The 13563-nt window shown below is 51.6% G+C and overlaps 1 long non-coding RNA gene across 1 annotated transcript; it reads left to right on the forward strand.

The window, feature by feature from the left end:
- Positions 1-684: 684 nt before the first annotated feature.
- LOC132345352 (uncharacterized) lies at positions 685-13180 on the forward strand. Its single transcript, XR_009494670.1, has 4 exons — positions 685-846; positions 3392-3586; positions 4322-4580; positions 11935-13180. It is a non-coding gene; the product is annotated as an uncharacterized lncRNA (long non-coding RNA).
- Positions 13181-13563: the final 383 nt, after the last annotated feature.

The raw sequence follows: 13563 nt of genomic DNA on the forward strand, positions 1-13563 counted from the left end.
GTCCCAGAGCAACGGACATCAAAGGTCAGGCCTTCCATGGTATATTTGGGTAGGGCTGCGGCAGCTGGCTATGGCGATGCTCAGAGAAGGCCCCCGGGTTCCACCCCAGTCTCCCCGCCATTCCTGTTCTACACTAAGTGCCAGGAGAGCTTCACCCCTCCCGCCTTATTAATTAGCTAATCTCTATTAAGTTCCCAAAGGATGAGATCAGAAAGATCACCGTCTCCATAGCAATGAAAACGTCAATGGGATGGGAGAGAAATCAGAGGGAAGTTCATGTATCCCTGAGGTTCACTGAGCACCACTGTGTGCCATCAGCTATGAAGATGCCATGTGAACAAGACGCAGTTGCCTCTGAGTGTGCCCTGAGGATGTGCGGCGGGGGCGGGGTGGGGGAGGGCGGTGTGACCAGACCAAGGACTCCAAGTTGAGGACATGGACTCTGCAAAGGTCTGGCGATGAGAAAAAGCTGGGCTCTTTCACTTTTCAGGAAGTGGAACTGAGGTTGTCCATGTCAGTATAGAACCAGTCAAGGGTTTGATGATCTTGGGTGATTGGGCCAGTGAGAGTCACAGAGAAACCAGGACGCCTCAGGACTTGGGCTGAACCGTTGAGCACCAAAAAATAGCTACAAAACACTCTGAGCTGGAGAGTCAACTAGATAAGAACTTGGGACTTTTATAACATGACTATATATGGTGCCTTATTTATTCAAGGTTCTATTACATCAGTGATTCCATTTCCTCTTTGTAACTTAGTGAGGTCAGCCCAGTGGGCATTCACTTATCCTAATTCCTCTCTCCCACCCCAGTCCCTTTCCTTGATAAAGGAGCTAAAGATCAGAAGGTGAGTGACTTGTCCTACATCAACCAGAGGAAGAATCTGAACACCCTGACCCAGACTGGGGCTCTGTCCACCACCTTGGGTCACCTCTCCAGTCCAGACTCTCCTCTTGCCAGGCTTCTGAGTGCTGGCCCTGTGGGATGACCTGTAGATGACCCGACCCTGGGATGGGGTTGGAAGAAAGGACAACTGGGCTTTGTGTGAGGGTGCTCAGAGGCCTCTGGATGCCACACAGTGTGACTGCTGGGCACTGAGACCTCGGTCCTCCCCCATCCGTCCCCTGCCTTCCCCGGGGTCACTGGCTCCGTCCCTCTGGGAGGGGCTCCCAGACATGGAGTGCGTGGTGCAGAAGCTTTGGTGTCAATGTTTACAGTTTGAATTTTGACTCTGGCACATGCTATCTGGCAACCTCAGGCAAGTTTCTTAAACTTTCTGGGCCTCAGTCAAATGGGACACCAATAAGCAATCAGTAGGATGGCTGACGCGGTTAAGCTTGGGTCATGGTCTGGCCTCAGGAAGGGGAGAAGGAGTTCATAGCCTCTGCCGTTTCATCTGTGGGTCCTCCCTGCCCGCTCTCTGCTGAAGGCCCTGCAGAGGTTACCTCTGAACCCAGGGCAGCCAGAACACTGGGGGCCCTTGTTCTGGGATCCTGGGGGCTCGCAGTATGCCTCAGGGCATCCTGTCCCAGTGACTCACCTCCTTCAGAGGGAGCTGCCCCAGCCTCCTCAGACTGGCCAACTGACCGCACAGACCAAAAATAGCTCCAATGAATGGAACTTGGATCCCAGGAAGCCCACAGCCAGCCCTGAGGGTGGAATTCCAGGGCAGGAAGGGCTTCCCAGGGTCTTGCACTCACCCCTAACCCTGACCCCACACAGACACTCCTGCTGTGAAAGTCTATGAAAACCTTGAGCACATCAAGGAGGCGCTTGTGTGGAAGCTAACTTCTTTGACCACCCCCCACCCTGCCTGCAAGAGCTCTTCAGGGCAGGACTGGCCCGAGTTCCCCCGCTCCCTCTAAATGCTGATCTTCTCAACCCCTGTGCTTTGCTTGCACAAATCTTATTTCTCAAACAGGGTTTATTTCTCGCCCCTAGACCATCTCTGAGGTTTTGTAGCCCCTCCTTGGTTCAGGGGGATCTGGGGTGGACACGGACAAGGCCCAACGGACATGATTTGCCATGTCCAACAGACATGCGGTGCCAGCCGTCAACACTCTCCTCACCTGGGAGAAGGGAAAAGGAAGGCCAACATCCATGGACACAGGTGCCCTCTTTTTGGTAATCCGGAAGGTCACTAGTATTTTCTCAGCCAAACAGGCCCGGAAGGGGAGCCTCAGGGTAGAGAGTGGCAAGACGTGGGGGTGACGACTGGGTGGGGCCGGGGAAGGCAGAGGGAGCCCTGAGAGTGTGGGTGAAGTCAAGTTTCCAGAAGGTGAAGTGTTAGTTGGCCTAGAAAACGGAGATCCTGCCTTACTTCTTTTTTAAAAAGTACTTATTTGGCTGTGCCAGGTCTTAATGGCGGCATGTGGTATCTTATCCGGTTCCCTGACCAGAGATCGAACCCGGGCCCCACATTGGGAGCAGAATCCCAGCCACTGGACCACCACGGAAGTCCTCTTCCTTAGTTCTTTATTTGACCTCACTCATTAGGCCAATGGACCACGGCCACTAATTCATTTAACAAACACGACCACCTCACTGGCTTTGGAGTTGGAAATACAGAAAGGAAAAAACCAACCTGGCTCTCTACCCTGGAGTTAATTGTTTCTGTGGGGGACTCACAGAAGTGAACAGATGGCTTGTCAGTCTGATACAGTACAGGCAAGTCAGTCCAATACAGTACAGGCAAGTCTGCTGAATCTACGTGAGGCTGGGGTTGGGGAGGTAGAGGGATTCAGGGAACTCTTCCCCGAGGAGGTGACAACTGTGCTGAACCCCGGGGGTGAGCCTGTCCAGGAGAAAGAAAGGGCCCGCAAGAAGAGGGGATAGCTGCTCAAGGCCCAGGTTGGTGAGAGCAGGGTTGTTCAGGAAGCCGTCTTGGCGCTGGCTGTGAGAGCTGAGGCTGAGGAGGTGGGCAGGGCGGGGTCCCACAGGTGGTGGCAGGCTGCTTCCGGCAGAGGGGATGGACCCACCTGGCAGTCAGGAGTCTCCAGTGAGGTCCGTGTGTCCAGGGACCGAAGGCCCCAACATTGCTGCACCTGGTCCCAGAGCTCCAGTTCAGAGGCAGCTGGGCCATCGTGCGGCAGAGGGCAGAGCTTCTCCACTCAGACAGCTTGGACGCAGAGGTCCTCAACCTTTCTGACACCAAGCACTGGTTTCCTGGAAGACAATTTTTCCCTGAACAGAGTGGAGGTGGGGGGACGGGGGAAGGTTTAAGTGCATTACATGCATTGTGCACTTTATTTCTACTATTATTACACAAGCTTCACCTCAGATCGTCAGGCATTAGATTCCAGAGGTTGGGGTCCCCTGGAGAAGGTCAAGGCTTCTTACCATATACTGAGACCACCACACTGAAGTCAGGATTTCTTCACTCTTCTTGACAGTTGGCATCCGCTGGGCGGGGCAGGGCCTGCAGATTGGCTCAACCTGGATGCAGGCTGCACTCAGGGCAGGAAATAAGGGGCAGCCCTGATCCACGCGCAATGACCATGTGGCTGGGAGGCAGGGGACAGGCTGGAGGAGATGTGGCTGGGATCCACGCTCACGATGGACCTGCCGGGTCTCCCACATCCCAGCAGGTGAGCAACTTCTGTATGACCGCTTCATCCTATCTTTGAATAAAATGATCCGACATTCCTCCCTAGGGAAGCTGCTGGACATCCTGCTGCCCCTGATCGGACAGGCGCCCTGCTGCCTGCTGCCACGGGCTGGCTGGGACTGCCACATGCTTTGAGCACATCCTGATCTACCAGGGTTCCCTCAGACTCCAGTAGAAAGGGAACGGTTGGGATGAGTCTCCTCTGAGGTGCTCACTGTAGGTGTACAGCTTGTCCTGCTTTCCAGAAACTGGTGGTTGGGCCGACTGACTGTCTTGGGGGCAGGGTCTTCATGAGCCCCCTGGGGCAGAGTGTGGCTCACAGCCAGCTGCCATCCTGAGGCCCATAGACCTGCAACGCTGCACCAGGTCCATAAGGAGGAGGGCGGTCCCAGCTCCTGGGACCACAGCAGACCCCCACCCCCGCTCCCCACTCTCGTGCTCTCCTCCCTTCTCACACTTCTCTCTGGCCTCCTCTTTCAGCCCCTCTCTCTTCCATCCTCCACCCCACCTCTCTCACATCCTGCACACCCTTTCCTCTGCTTTCTCTGCAGCCGCTCACAGGCTGTGGTGTTAGAGGTACAAGAAGCCCCTAAGCACCATGTATTGACTTTCCCACGCTCTCTCCTCCGGAACTTGGACCAGCCCCTCTGCTGGGCACGGCCCTGAGGGCACCGTCCCCCTGCGGTTTGTGTCATTCGATGGGGGTGCCTTTCAGGTGTAAAGAGTGCTCTCGGGAGTCACCTCAGTTTCAACGTGGGACTCAAAAGCCTTCAAAGCAAAGAGCCTTTTAGAGGAAGATGCTGGTCCCTGGAGGAGACCATGTCCTGGACTGGACTCTGAAGCTGACACGGGAGGAAAACGGGCAGGGAACAACCTTTGGAAGAATGACACAGCCACAGGACATGACGGAAATGGACAGAACCAATGAGGCCCAAGATGCTGGATGAGAATTCCACTAGACCTTGAGCCTCAGAGTAAGTTCATCTTAATATATCAGCAAGGGGCGCCATGACAGTTCCCAGACCAACCGTAAAACGTCAGCAAGTGGGCCCATGGCCCAATTCCTGGAATCCCCTCCCCTTGCCCAAAAGAGCTGAATACCCCTCCCACCCATTAGCATATGAAATTACCCAGCCCTATGAAACCTATGGAGAAGGAAATGGCAACCCACTTCAGTACTCTTGCCTAGAAAATCCTATGGATGGAGGAGCCTGGTGCAGGCTACTGTCCATGGGGTCTCAAAGAGTCGGACACGACTAAGCGATTTCACTTCACTTCACTTTTATGAAACCTATGTACCCGGGCGCTGCTCTTGCTTTCTGAGATGGCCCACACTCTGTGGAGTGTGTTTCTCTCTAAATAATCCACTTCTTACCTAGCAGCTTGTCTCTTACTAAATTCTTTCCATGGTAAGACATCAAGAACCTGAGCTTCCTTAAGTCCCAAGACCAGGTGCAACCTCAGTTAAAAGATCCTGGGTTCAAGTCCCCCGTAACTGTGGGTTACACAGTTTCAAACCTTGTGGATAGACTCCACATCACTGAGCTCCAGAACCTTGGGACATGGAGACCGGAAGTCTCCTTCCCTACAACCTCACCATGACCATACCTGTGACAGGGTGATGATCCGAGCACATCAGTTTGCCAGCAACTGAGAGTTCTCCCATTTGCCCACTGACACTCAGCTCCCTCCTCTGCCCGGAATTCTTCCCTGTCACCCAACTCAGGGACACCTCTCCTCGCCTCCCCAAACTCTTTTGGAAGTCTGTTCCCTCATCTGGCTCTTTACATCACATGACATCAAACCACTGCTCAAAAACAACAGCTCTGTTAGGACTGGAATGAAGTGCATGCTTCTCATCCTTAGCTCTTCAGGCGTGACTCGACCTGGCCTGGTTCTTGGACTTGTTTCTTCCTGCTCTTGCCTTCACCTGGTCCCTTTCAGCCTCACCAAGTCCATCTCAAGACCCTGCACCTGCTGTTCCCTCTGCTCAGAGGACTTGTCCCCCAGACAACCAGAGCTCCCAGAACGTAAATCTGCAAGAGCAGAGGCTTTGCTTTTGCGGTCCTCCCCATCAGATTCCGAGTGCCTGGCACGTGGCGGGTGGTGGGTGACAGTACTGGATGTAACCCAGCAGTAAATAATACGCTGCCTGGCACCATCCCCTCGTGTGGCTGCCCTCCCCCATCGTAGCATCCTGCCCAGTGTCCAGCCCAAGTCCTCCTGCGGGCTTGCTTTTAGAAATGTTTGTGGACAGAACGGGAAAGAGTCCTTTCATGCCTTTCCCACCAGGCAGGCTCGACTGCCTCTGGGGCAGGAAAGGAGTAACCCTCCTCCTCCCGGCTCATCTTGGACTCAGGCGGTCAGCCCAGTCCCTGGAATGTCACTCCGGGGCAGCAGAGCTTCCTCCACTCAGATTCCTTTCCCAGTGCTGCCAGCATCGCCTCCCAAGCTGACTGGACTCAGAGAAGGGGTTCTGACCTCCTAGAACAGCGCGCACCTAATTGTAGGAGGAAACAGGACTCTGCTGAGCTATGGGGAGATCTGGAGGGATTTACCGAGGCCATGGCTTTGCCTGCTGTGTTTCAAGCCCAGGCAGACGATTAGGTGATGGAGTTAAATATTCCAAAGTTACCTCATCCTCCCCCTCTCTCCCTCTCTCAAGGGGGAACATTTGGTTCCTCCTCCCCAACCCAGTCCTTCTCCATATTTGGGGATCTGGAACGGGCACCAGGGGCACGGCCGTCCCCTCTCGGTGTCTGCCGGGAGCTGTAGTTTCCACACGAGTGCTGGCCAGGGAGTGGGCTGTCCCTTCTCAGCAAGGTGCCATGCGGAGGCTCACCTTCTGGTCTCAGGTCTCTGGGGATGGTTTCTGTTGTGGTTCCATCTCCCCACCTGTAAACTCAGATAATTATCTCTTTCCCTAACTGCCAGATTGTTTGTTGGGAGGGGTAATTAGCCAGCATTCAGTAAGTGCTTTGAGCTCATGCCAGCAAGGAATGCTTTATAAATAAAAATTGTTGTCTTTAAAGACGAAAACACTAATTTTGATTGCCCAATTCCCTCCACAAACCAACCCTTTGCCTACACGCCAAAAAGATGCAATTTAATTCCTTGTATGAGCCTTCCACCCGCCCAGCCCTGCATCTCAATACACTTTGTCTCATCATTTGTAGTTTCATATCCCCGAGAATAAATGCTCTCGCTCTCTCTCCTCTCTGAAAGGAGCGGAGGAGATAGACATCTGTGCCCTGCTCTGAAAGCACAGGAAAGTCACCACAGAGGGATGGGTTGGGCCTGCTCTCTGATCAAGACTGCTGCCTGAGCGTGGTGGCGAGTCCAGTCTCCCTGCCTCTCTGCACGAGGCCGACCTTTGCTCCCTCTGAAGAAGGGACAGAGGTTTCAATGCAGCAGTAAGGAGTTTTTAAAGGTTTTTTGGGTTTTTTTGGTTGTACCACTTGGATTGTAGAATCTTAGTTCCCCGACCACTGCAGAGCCCTAACCACTGGACCACCAGGGAAGTCCCTGAAAGATCTTGATAAGAACCCCTTCTCCAGAGACTTGAGAGAAGACCTCTTCTGCCCAGGAAAGGGACTGATCCCATCAGGGAGGCAGCAGCTTAGAGCAAATGGCTAGAATCCTGGCCCTGGGATTTGAGGCAAGTGGCTCACCCCAGCCTTGGTTCCCTCCTTCGTGAAGAGGAGATGACACCGAGGTCAGAGTTTTGTCAAACGCTGCCCAAGGGGAGGCTCGAGCCAGGCACGTCTGGACTAGAATCCCGCCAGGGTCTGCTGTGGACATGTGACTTCTCTGATCCTCAGGCGAATTCTCTCTAGATGGGGATAATGAGACCATGTGAGGACCTTGCACAGAGCCTGGCACAGAGCTTCTCAGTAAACACCGCTGTGACTGTTGTTAGTGCCTTGCATACACAGAGTCCTGACTCTTAACACACTCTCATCGCACTGTGATTACCGGTCTCACTTCTCATCACCTCATTTTGTGATAACAAAGTAACGTAAAGGTGCTTACCAAGCTGTATAGTACTACACTTTACAGCTTAATGACGAGGAGTGATTAGTCCAGAGAAGGGCTCTGGACTCCTCGGAGGTCTCCTCCCAGCCTCAAGTTTCCGTGGCATCAAGGAGGTACAATTGCTTTCTAGTACAAAGAAGTGCAAGCGTGTAAACTGTCAGCAGGATTATTTATTTCTTGTTTTACATGTGAGTAGTAACAATGTCCTCTCGAAGAGTAACAAGGACTCCTGTAACACACAGCACGCTAGCTCATGGGGCGGCACGATCACATCTAACCATACATGAACACATGTGTGTGTTTATGGAGGGTGGTCATCAAAGAGTTGGAAGTTTTCACTTACAGGTGGTGGGATTTCAGATGATTCTCATACTTTTTAGTCTTGTTTGGATTATTTTTACTCTGTGTATGTATCACTTTTAAGAATAACTGTTTTGGGTGGTACTGGGTCTTTGTTGCTGCATGGGTTTTTCTCTAGTTGTGGCAAGTGGACGCTACTCCACCTGGGCTTAGTTGGACTTCCCAGATGGCTCAGTGGTAAAGAATCCGCCTGAATGCAGGAGCCGCAGGAGATGAGGGTTCATTCCCTGGGTGGGGACGATCCCCTGGAGGAGGAAATGACAACCCACTCCAGAATTCTTGCCAAGATAATCCCTTGGACAGGGGAGCCTGGAGGGCTACAGTCCATATGTTACAGAGATGAAGCCAACTCTGACTCCATGTTGGAAACTCTTTGACTTGCTTTTTGTTGCTTTTGTTATTATAATCATACTTAATAGCTTGCCTCAGAGGACCGTGCCTCTCTGCTTGATTGTAAACTAAAGTACCTTTGTTCAGCTCAAAAAGAGAGAGTTTGTCCCTGCCCACCTGTGAACAGAAGAGATGAACACTCCTTTCCAAAGGCTGACCCTTCCCTTGGAAATGTTTTGCAAGACTGAATACCCTTTCTCTTTACGCTCCCACCGCCTCTCCCTCTCTATGCTGCCTTCTGACTCTAGCTCCTCATTGTTTCTTTCCCTCTGACTCTACAAAAGAACTTGGCAACCAGATCCTGACAAGATGGCTATTTTGAGGCACTACCCTACTGTCTTCTCAGTCAGCTGGCTTTCCAACTAAAGTCCTTTCCTTGCCTCAACACCTTGTCTCTCAGATTCATTGGCCTGTCATATAGCAAGCACAGCGAGCTTGGACTCAGTAACACGTGGGGTTACAAAGAGTTGGACATGCCCAGGTGACTCCGCAGCCTGTTGGATCATCCCAGATCAGGGACTGAACCCATGTCTCCTGCATTGGCAGGTAGAGTCTTTACCACTGGGCCACCTGGGAAGCCCCCGTGTGTGCATCATTTTAACAAAAGCAGTTGAAAGAGCAGATATAGAACAATCAGCTTGAGTTCCGTTCAGTTCAATCGCTCAGTTGTATCCAGCTCTTTGCCAACCCATGGCAGAACGCCAGGCTTCCCTGTCCACGACCAATTCCTAGAGCTTGCTTAAACTCATGTCCATTGATTCAGTGATGCCATCCAATCATCTCATCCTCTGTTGTCCCCTTCTCCTCCTGCCTTCAATCTTTCTCAGCATCAGGGTCTTTTCTAATGAGTCAGCTCTTCCCATCACATGGCCAAAGTATTGGAGTTTCAGCTTCAGCATCAGTTCTTCCAATGAATATTCAGGACTGATTTCCTTTAGGATTGACTGGTTTGATCTTCTTGTTGTCCAAGGGACTCTCAAGAGTCTTACTCAACACCACAGTTCAAAAGCATCAGTACTTCAGAGCTCAGCTTTATAGTCCAACTCTCACATCCATACATGACTACTGGAAAAACCAAAGCTTTGCCTAGACAGACCTTTGTTGGCAAAGTAATGTCTCTTCTTTTTAATATGCTGTCTAGGTTGGTCATCGGAGAAGGCGATGGCACCCCACTCCAGTACTCTTGCCTAGAAAATCCCATGGATGGAGGAGCCTGGTAGGTTGCAGTCCATGGGGTCTCAAAGAGTCAGACACGACTGAGCGACTTCACTTTCACTTTTCACTTTCATGCACTGGAGAAGGAAATGGCAACCCACTCCAGTGTTCTTGCCTGGAGAATCCCAGGGATGGGGGAGCCTGGTGGGCTGCCGTCTATGGGGTCGCACAGTCGGATACGACTAAAACGACTTAGCAGCAGCAGCAGCAGGTTGGTCATAACTTTTCTTCCAAGCAACAAGCGTCTTTTAATTTCATGGCTGCAGTCACCATCTGCAGTGATTTTGGAGCCCAAAAAAATAGAATAATTAAGCCAATGCAAAGGGCAACTGTAGTTCCCCTTGTTTATTTTCTAGTTATTACTTTTAGGCCCTAGACCCATGGGACAATGTTGGGCAAATGTTTGTTTTACTTGCTGTGGTTGGCTGAGTAAGAAACCCAATTTTAGGACTGACTGAGGTTGCCAGGGCTCAGAGGGCTGTTCTCTGCTTCTTCGAGCTTCTCAACTTCCCTCTCCGTTCTACTGCCCTCACCTGGGCCAGGTGTGAAATGATGATTTCTGGACATCCTCCCCCACTACCCATATACCTGAATCAGGACTTGCTGACATCAAGTTTCATTTAGGGAAATAACTTCCCGAAATAACTTGGGACATACAGATTCTGTCAGTGGTTCCTAGGCTTTTAAATACAAGACACCACTTTTAAAAACTTTAATTTTTGGCTGCCCTGGGTCTTTATTGCTTTGCAAGGGCTTTCTCAAGTTGTGGAGAGCAAGGGCTGCTCTTTGTTGTGGGTTTGCCGTGCAATGGTTTCTGTTGTTGAAAGCACTGGCTCTGGGCGAGTGGGCTTCAGTAGTTGCGGCTCATGGGCTTAACTGCTCTGTGGCATGTGGGATCTTCCCAGACCCAGGATTGAACCTGTATGCTCTGTGTTGGCAGGCAGATTCTTATCCACTGCACCGCCTGGGAAGTCCCCAAAGACTACTTTAATTGCCCCTGCATCAATCCTGTTTTGGAATATTTCTCTAGTAAATAAAATCTATTGATCGGTAACAATTGTATCATTATCTCAGATAAATACACAACTTCCTAGAATATTAAACTATGTTGAGAGCCCTTCCATCAGTTTTCCCCTCCCAGGGTCGGCCCGGTACAGGAAACCATAGGTTTTTGGGAACCAGAGCTGTTCCGGGAGGGGAGGAAGGGAGCCCTGGGACAGGGGTGGCTCTTCTTAGCCAGGATCTGGGCATGAATAGCAGCTCTGGATGCTGCGACCTACCCCAAAGCTTGGGAGTAGCTGGGCTGGTGAGGAAACGTTTTAAGGCAGGGCGAGGTCCTTCCTCTCTGGCATGGAATGGGGCAGGGGTTCTGTGGCCTTCAGGTGGGGGACAGTGGCTGTCGCCTCCCCTCCCCAGCCTCAGTTCAGCTCCAGTACAAGGCCCTGTTCAATCCTGAAATTCTATCGCTTGGGGTGACTGAGTTTATTAGATTATTTCCTAGGAAACAAGGAAGAAAGCACAGACAAGAAGGCAGGTGGGGGCCCCAGGATCTGGAAATACTATGCGTCTCTCCTTTCTGGGGGGCTGCATTGGCACACGATCTCCTCAGCTTCCAATCTTTCACAGTGTTCACCAGCGGGCATACCTGGAAATCAAGACCAAATGATGCAGGACAGCTCAGGGCAGGTGGGTCCCTTGGAGCAGCCCACACCTAGCACTTTGCACCACGCCGGATGCCCAGGGATCCTGAGATGGGGGGCCCTGTCCTGTCCTCAGGAAGGGCATGGTTGAGTAGGGGAATGACACAAATAACTACAAGAAAACATGGATGTTGGGAAGGACCCACAAGAGAGGCATGAAAAGAGCAAAGCACAGTGGGGAGTTTTAAGAGAGGAGCGATCAGCTTGAATTGCATGGAAGCAGGACAAATTCCGAAGGGCCCAGTGTCTTTCCGCCTTCATGACGGAACAGGGCTGACCAGTACCCAGGGAGCATCCGTTACTCACTTCACATCACACCTGGTCTGGCATCATGAGGATTTGCTCAGGTGTACCCTCTGGCTCCTAGGGTGGGTGGGAACATGTGGAAATTGGATGGCAGGTCTGCCCGGGGCAGAGGCTGGGGGTAGTACCGGTCCCCTTGAGAGCAGAGGAGGAGAAGTTTCTGGCCATCTGGAGAATGTCCTGGCACAGGCTCTGGTGATAAATCTCCAGTGACTACCCCAGCTTTGTCGCTGAAACCATGAATTCTGAACTTAGACAGTTTCTGAGCTTTACTTTCCCACGTAGCATTAGGAACACTAATATATCTGTGTTGTTTTGCTCAGAGTTTTGCCGTCAAGCTCGCACAGGATGAGTGAGAGCACCTTGCAGAACCAGAATCATGTATCAGCTTACAAGAAAGGCTTGAGCCACACTGCCCTGTTGAAGTCCCAGCCCCGCTCTGCACTCCTGTGTGACTACCTGTTGCCTTGGCCTCTTCATCTGCAACGTGGGGGTGACAGCAGGACTCTGGTCCCAGGGTTGCTGGTGATTAAGAGGAGGTGGATGCACAGTACTTGTAGCAGCCATTGTCACTATGTTGTAAGGTGCTGCACAGGACAAGGAGGAGGACAAGGAGCAGGCCTTGGACGCAGAGGCAGAGTGAGGGCTCTGCTGCGTCTACATGGAGGGGAGGAGCCAGCCCAGTTCAGTTCTGCCCTGAACTCCAAGTCCAGGCTTTAAAAAAGGAGCCATAAAAATGCCATCTCACTGACGAAGGTCTGGAGCCCTTGACCACCCTGGAAAAACATCACCTCCGCCCTGCCAATATTTATCTCTTCAGCTTGCTTCTGGCCAAAGTCCACACCAGGCGTGATTCTACTGCTTGCAGAGCCTTACCACTGACGTCCCTGTACTGAGGGGCTCTGACTGGAGGAGATAAGCCCAGAGGGGCAGCTGTGTGGATGCTGTCTCTTGTCACAAAAGAGCCAGCTTGGAAAGGGCAGACAGGCTGGGCTGGCTCCAGAGGTTGGCAACTGACCTTTGTAAGGAAGAGTCAAGAGTCAGATTCCGTGTCAGAAAGTTAAGATTACAGAACTCTAAGAAGGAATTGGATTCTTTCTCCTCCTTACCCACCTCCCAGTGTATCATCTCACCTTGTTTGGCCTGAACTATTCCAGTGATTTAAAGCATTCCTGGGGCTGTCATATGACCTCTTCTGATCCTCACAACCACCCCACATGGCAGGTGTTGGTGTCAATGTCCTCAAATGAGAAAACTGAAAGTCAGAGGACTCATCTGACTTTGCAGAGGTCCCCAGGATTCTAGATGGCATAGCTCAACTCCTAGACCAGAGCCCTTTCTGCTACAGAAACACGGACTCATCACCTGCTCAGAGCAGATGAGCAAAGAGCAAATCGACACCCTCAGGACCCTGCTCAGGCAAGATACACTGAGCACTCTACAAGCAGAAGGGAGAGCAGCAGGTCCCAGAGCTTGGGTGGGCTGGGGGATGGCTATCATGTGGGTTTTTCTGTCTCATTTACTCTACTAGTTTTCCCAAAAGGATTCCACCAATACAAATACTGACACGGCTCAGGCCTTACAGATTGAGAGAACTGCCTTGTTTCTACTCATTTATCCCAAGGGGAGGCTAGGTGGTTTATTTATTTTTAAATATATTTACTTACTTCTTTATGGCTGCCCTGGGTGTTTGTTGCAGAGCACTGGGCCTAGGGTGTATAGGCTTCAGTAGCTGCAGCACGTGGGCTCAGTAATTGTGACTGGGCCACTGGGCTTAGCTGCTCCACAGTGTATGGAATCTTCCCAGACCGGGAACTGAACCCACATCTCCTACACTGACAGGTGGATTCTTAACCACTGGGCCACCAGTGAAGTCCCGAGGTGGTTTCAAAGCTCTTGACTCATGAGCCCCAAGTCGTTAAGACATCTGTTCACTCTACTTCAGGTGGAATAA

The sequence above is a fragment of the Bos taurus genome, chromosome 5 (genome assembly GCF_002263795.3).
Source record: "Bos taurus isolate L1 Dominette 01449 registration number 42190680 breed Hereford chromosome 5, ARS-UCD2.0, whole genome shotgun sequence".
NCBI lineage: Eukaryota > Metazoa > Chordata > Mammalia > Artiodactyla > Bovidae > Bos > Bos taurus.